Source organism: Balaenoptera musculus, chromosome Y (genome assembly GCF_009873245.2).
Source record: "Balaenoptera musculus isolate JJ_BM4_2016_0621 chromosome Y, mBalMus1.pri.v3, whole genome shotgun sequence".
Classification (NCBI taxonomy): Eukaryota; Metazoa; Chordata; class Mammalia; order Artiodactyla; family Balaenopteridae; genus Balaenoptera; species Balaenoptera musculus.
The window spans coordinates 583,121-588,930 of record NC_045807.1 but is presented as its reverse complement, the minus strand read 5'-3'; positions in this window follow the sequence as shown (position 1 = coordinate 588,930).

Sequence of the window (5,810 nt, the reverse complement as noted above, 5' to 3'; positions counted from 1 at the left end):
ACTTCTAAAACTATGTTAAATAATAGTGGTGAGAGTGGACATCCTTGTCTCATTCCTGATCTTAGAGGAAATACTTTCAGTTTTTCACCATTGACAATGTTGTTTGCTATGGGTTTGTTGTATATGGCCTTTATTATGTTGAGGTAGATTCCCTCTATGCCCACTTTCTGGAGAGTTTTTATCATAAATGGGTGTTGAATTTTGTCAAAAGCTTTTTCTGCATCTATTGAGATGATCATGTGGTCTTTATTCTTCAATTTGTTAATATGGTGTATCTCGTTGATTGACTTCTGTATATTGAAGAATCCTTGCATCCCTGGGATAAATCCCACTTGATCATGGTATATGATCCTTTTAATGTGTTGTTGGATTCTGTTTGCTAGTATTTTGTTGAGGATTTTTGCATCTATATTCATCAGTGATATTGGTCTGTAATTTTCTTTTTTTGTAGTGTCTTTGTGTGGTTTTGGTATCAGGTTGATGGTGGCCTCATAGAATGAGTTTAGGAGTGTTCCTTCCTCTGCAATTTTTTGGAAGAGTTTGAGAAGGATAGGTGTTAGCTCTTCTCTAAATGTTTGATAGAATTCACCTGTGAGGCCATGTGGTCCTGGGCTTTTGTTTGTTGGAAGATGTTTAATCACAGTTTCAATTTTACTTGTGATTGGTCTGTTCATATTTTCTGTTTCTTCCTGGTTCAGTCTTGAAAGGTTATACTTTTCTAAGAATTTGTCCATTTCTTCCAGGTTGTCCATTTTATTGGCATAGAGTTGCTTGTAGTAGTCTCTTAGGATGCTTTGTATTTATGCAGTGTCTGTTGTAACTTCTCCTTTTTTATTTCTAATTTTATTGATTTGAGTCCTCTCTGTCTTTTTCTTGATGAGTCTGGCTAATGGCTTATCAATTTTGTTTATCTTCTCAAAGAACCAGCTTTTAGTTTTATTGATCTTTGCTATTGTTTTCTTTGTTTCTATTTCATTTATTTCCACTCTGATCTTTATGATTTCTTTCCTTCTGCTAAATTTGGGTTTTGTTTGTTCTTCTTTCTCTAGTTCCTTTAGGTGTAAGATTAGATTGTTTGAGATTTGTCTTGTTTCTTTAGGTAGGCTTATATAGCTATAAACTTCCCTCTTAGAACTGATTTTGCTGAATCCCATAGGTTTTGGATCATCGTGTTTTCATTGTCATTTGTCTCTAGGTATTTTTTGATTTCCTCTTTGATTTCTTCAGTGATCTCTTGGTTATTTAGTAACGTATTGTTTAGCCTCCATGTGTTTGTGCTTTTCACGTTTTTTTCCCTGTAGTTCTTTTCTAATCTCATAGTGTTGTGGTCAGAAAAGATGCTTGATATGATTTCAATTTTCTTAAATTTACTGAGGCTTGATTTGTAACTCAAGATGTGATCTGTCCTGGAGAATGTTCCGTGTGCACTTGAGAAGAAAGTGTAATCGGCTGTTTTTGGATGGAATGTCCTATAAATATCAATTAAATCTATCTGGTCTATTGTGTCATTTAAAGCTTCTGTTTCCTTATTTGTTTTCATTTTGGATGATCTGTCCATTGGTGTAAGTGAGGTGTTAAAGTCCCCCACTATTATTGTGTTACTGTCGATTTCCTCTTTTATAGCTGTTAGCAGTTGCCTTATGTATTGAGGTGCTCCTATGTTGGGTGCATATATATTTATAATTGTTGTATCTTCTTCCTGGATTGATCCCTTGATCATTATGTAGTGTCCTTCCTTGTCTCTCATAACATTCTTTATTTTAAAGTCTGTTTTATCTGATATGAGTATAGCTACTCCAGCTTTCTTTTGATTTCCATTTGCATGGAATATCTTTTTCCATCCCCTCACTTTCAGTCTGTATGTGTCCCTAGGTCTGAAGTGGGTCTCTTGTAGACAGCATATATATGGGTCTTGTTTTTGTATCCATTCAGCAAGGCTGTTTCTTTTGGTTGGAGCATTTAATCCATCCATGTTTAAGGTAATTGTCGACATGTATGTTCCTATGACCATTTTCTTAATTGTTTTGAGTTTGTTTTTGTAGGTCCTTTTCTTCTCTTGTGTTTCCCACTTAGAGAAGTTCCTTTAGCATTTGTTGTAGAGCTGGTTTGGTGGTGCTGAATTCTCTTAGCTTTTGCTTGTCTGTAAAGCTTTTGATTTCTCCATCAAATCTAAATGAGATCCTTGCTGGGTAGAGTAACCTTGGTTGTAGGTTTTTCTCTTTCATCACTTTAAATATATCATTCCACTCCCTTCTGGCTTGTAGAGTTTCTGCTGAGAAATCAGCTGTTAAGCTTATGGGAGTTCCCTTGTATGTTATTTGTCGTTTTTCCCTCGCTGCTTTCAATAATTCTTCTTTGTCTTTAATTTTTGCCACTTTGATTACTATGTGTCTCGGCGTGTTTCTCCTTGGGTTTATCCTGTATGGGACTCTCTGCGCTTCCTGGACTTGGGTGGCTATTTCCTTTCCCATGTTAGGGAAGTTTTCGATTATAATCTCTTCAAATATTTTCTCTGGTCCTTTTTCTCTCTTTTCTCTTTTGGGGACCCCTATAATGCGAATGTTGTTGAGGTTAATGTTGTTGCAGGGGTCTCTTAGGCTGTTTTCATTTCTTTTCATTCTTTTTTCTTTAGTCTGTTCCACAGCAGTGAATTCCACCATTCTGTCTTCCAGGTCACTTATCCGTTCTTTTGCCTCAGTTATTCTGCTATTGATTCCTTCTAGTGTAGTTTTCATTTCAGTTATTGTATTGTTCATCTCTGTTTGTTCTTTAATTCTTCTAGGTCTTTGTTAAACATTTCTTGCATCTTCTCGATCTTTGCCTCCATTCTTATTCCGAAGTCATGGATCATCTTCACTATCATTATTCTGAATTCTTTTTCTGGAAGGTTGCCTATCTCCACTTCATTTAGTTGCTTTTCTGGGGTTTTATCTTGTTCCTTCATCTGGTACATAGCCCTCTGCCTTTTCATCTTGCCTGTCTTTCTGTGAATGTGGTTTTTGTTCCACAGGCTGCAGGATTCTAGTTTTTCTTGCTTCTGCTCTCTGCCCTCTGGTGATTGAGGCTATCTAAGAGGCTTGATGGGAAGCTCTGGTGGTGGGTAGAGCTGACTGTTGCTGTGGTGGTCAGAGCTCAGTAAAACTTTAATGCACTTGACTGTTGATGGGTGGGGCTGGGTTCCCTCCCTGTTGGTTGTTTTGCCTGAGGCAACCCAACACTGGAGCCTACCTGGGCTGTTTGGTGGGGCTAATGACAGACTCTGGGAGGGCTCACACCAAGGAGTACTTCCCACAACTTCTGCTGCCAGTGTCCTTGTCCCCACAGTGAAACAGAGCCACCCCCCGCCTCTGCAGGAGATCTTACAACACTAGCAGGTAGGTCTGGTTCAGTCTCCCCCGGGGTCACTGCTCCTTCCCCTGGGTCCTGATGCGCACACTGTTTTGTGTGCACCCTCCAAGAGTGGGGTCTCTGTTTCCCCCAGTCCTGTCGAAGTCCTGCAATCAGTTCCCACTAGCCTTCAAAGTCTGATTCTCTATGAATTCCTCCTCCCATTGCTGGACTCCCAGGTTGGGAAGCCTGACATGGGGCCCAGAACCTTCAATCCAGTGGGTGGACTTCTGTGGTATAAGTGTTCACCAGTCTGTGAGTCACCCAACCAGCAGTTATGGGATTTGATTTTACTCTGATTGCTCCCCTCCTACCATCTCATTGTGGCTTCTCCTTTGTCTTTGGATGTGGGGTATCTTTTTTGGTGAGTTCCAGTGTCTTCCTGTCGATGATTGTCCTACCTTTGTATATTTTTATTGTATTTATACATATATAAATTTCAAGTGTTCAGCTTAATGTTTTTACATATATATTCATCTCTATAATCACCATGCAGATCAAAATATAGACCATGCCATCTTTTTCGTCTTGCAAAACTGAAACCCTACACATATTAAACAAGATTATTCTTGGGCTTTTTTGTTTTTCCTATTTTTCTCTATCCTCAGCCCATGGCAACCACCATTCTGCTTTCTGCTTCTGTATGTTTGAGTACTTTAGACACCTCATATAAGGAGAAGCATACACTGTTTGTCTTTTAGTGACTGACTTATTTCACTTATCATACTATCCTCAAAGTTTATCCTTATTGTAGCAATTGACAAGATTTCCTCATTTATTAAGGTTAATAATGTTTCATTGTATGTTTATCCACTTATCCATCAATGGACTTTAGGGTTGCTTCTACCTCTTGTCTATTGTGAATAATTTTGCAATGCAAATGGGTGTACAAATATTTCTTTGAAATCCTGCTTTCTGTTCTTTTGGATATATACTCAAAAGTTGGATTTTTGGATCATATGGTAACTATATGTTTGATATTTGAGGAAATTCCATATTGTTTTTTCATAATGCCTGCACCATTTTATCTACTTATCAATAGTGCACACCAAGTTTTCCAATTTCTTACTTTCTTTGCCAACACTTTTTACTTTCTTTTTTTGTTATTGTATGTTTTCATAGTAGCCATCCTAATGGATGCGAAATAACGTCTTTGCATTTTTCATTTGTGTTTCTCTAATGATTAGTCATGTTGAGCAATTTCATCTTTTTGTTTGGTCATTTATATATGCTCTTTGGAGAAAAATCTGTTCAATCTTTTGCTTATTTTTAAATAAGGTTATTTGGTTTGTTGTTCTTGAGTTGTAGGAATCCCTTGTGTATTCTGGATATTAACTCCTTATCAGATATATGATTTGCAAATATTGTCTCCCATTACATCAGCTGCCTTTTCACTCTGTTAATTGTGCCCTTTGATGCAAAGAAGTTTTAAGTTTGAAGTAATCCCACTTGTTTATTTTTACTTTTGTTGCCGGGGCTTTTGGTGTTATATGTAATAAATCATTGTCAAGTCCAATGTCATGAATTTTTCTCTCTGTAAGAGCAAATAGTTCAAAATATACAATTTTCTTCAGAGTTTTATAGTTTTAGTTCTTTAATCCACTTGAATTAATTTCTATATTTGTATATGGTATAAGACAAGAGTCTAACCTCATTTTTTTTTTCTTTCTGTCCACGCTGTGTGGCATGTGGGATCTTAGTTGCCTGACCAGGGACTGAAACCAGTCCTGGCAGTGAAAGCACCAAGTCCTAACCATTGGACTGCCAGGGAATTCCCTAACTTTATTCTTTCTCATGTATTTATACTGTTTTCCCAGAACCATTTGGTGAAGAAACTGTTGTCCCAGATATGATCTGTGGGACTCAGTGAGGGTTTATTATGCATCCTACATCTCAAAACTGCAGGTGGTACTCCAAATCATCTGAAGTCATAGGGTCTGCAAGACAGAAGCATTCTGATTTTCCATCCTCCATGCAGAAAGTGCACATGTGCTTTAATTGTGTTGTCAGAAGAGTGTCTGCAAATACAACAGGGAGCTAATATTTATCTGTCAGCAGGAAGGTACAGGCAATGCTTCCGTACCCTTGCAGGGGTATCTAAGAGACTGAACAGGGAAGGATTTTCCATTCCACCACCACCAGGTTTGCAGGCATTGTTAGAATTCCAACTCACAAAAATTATCTGCAGTGCTTAGGGGGGAGATGAACATACAACCCACACCTGATCCCCACCATAGAATGCAGACAGTGCTCCAATTTCCCTGACATATAGTGTCATATAGATAGGGTCTGAGGGTCAGAGAGGGGAGCTGAATTTCTCCCCTCCCCTGAAGATGAAGGCAGTTCTCTATCCTGCCAGGATAACGTCTGTTGACTGAGAGGTAAATTGAGCTCCCTTCCCTCCTTTCACAAAAGTTGAAGAC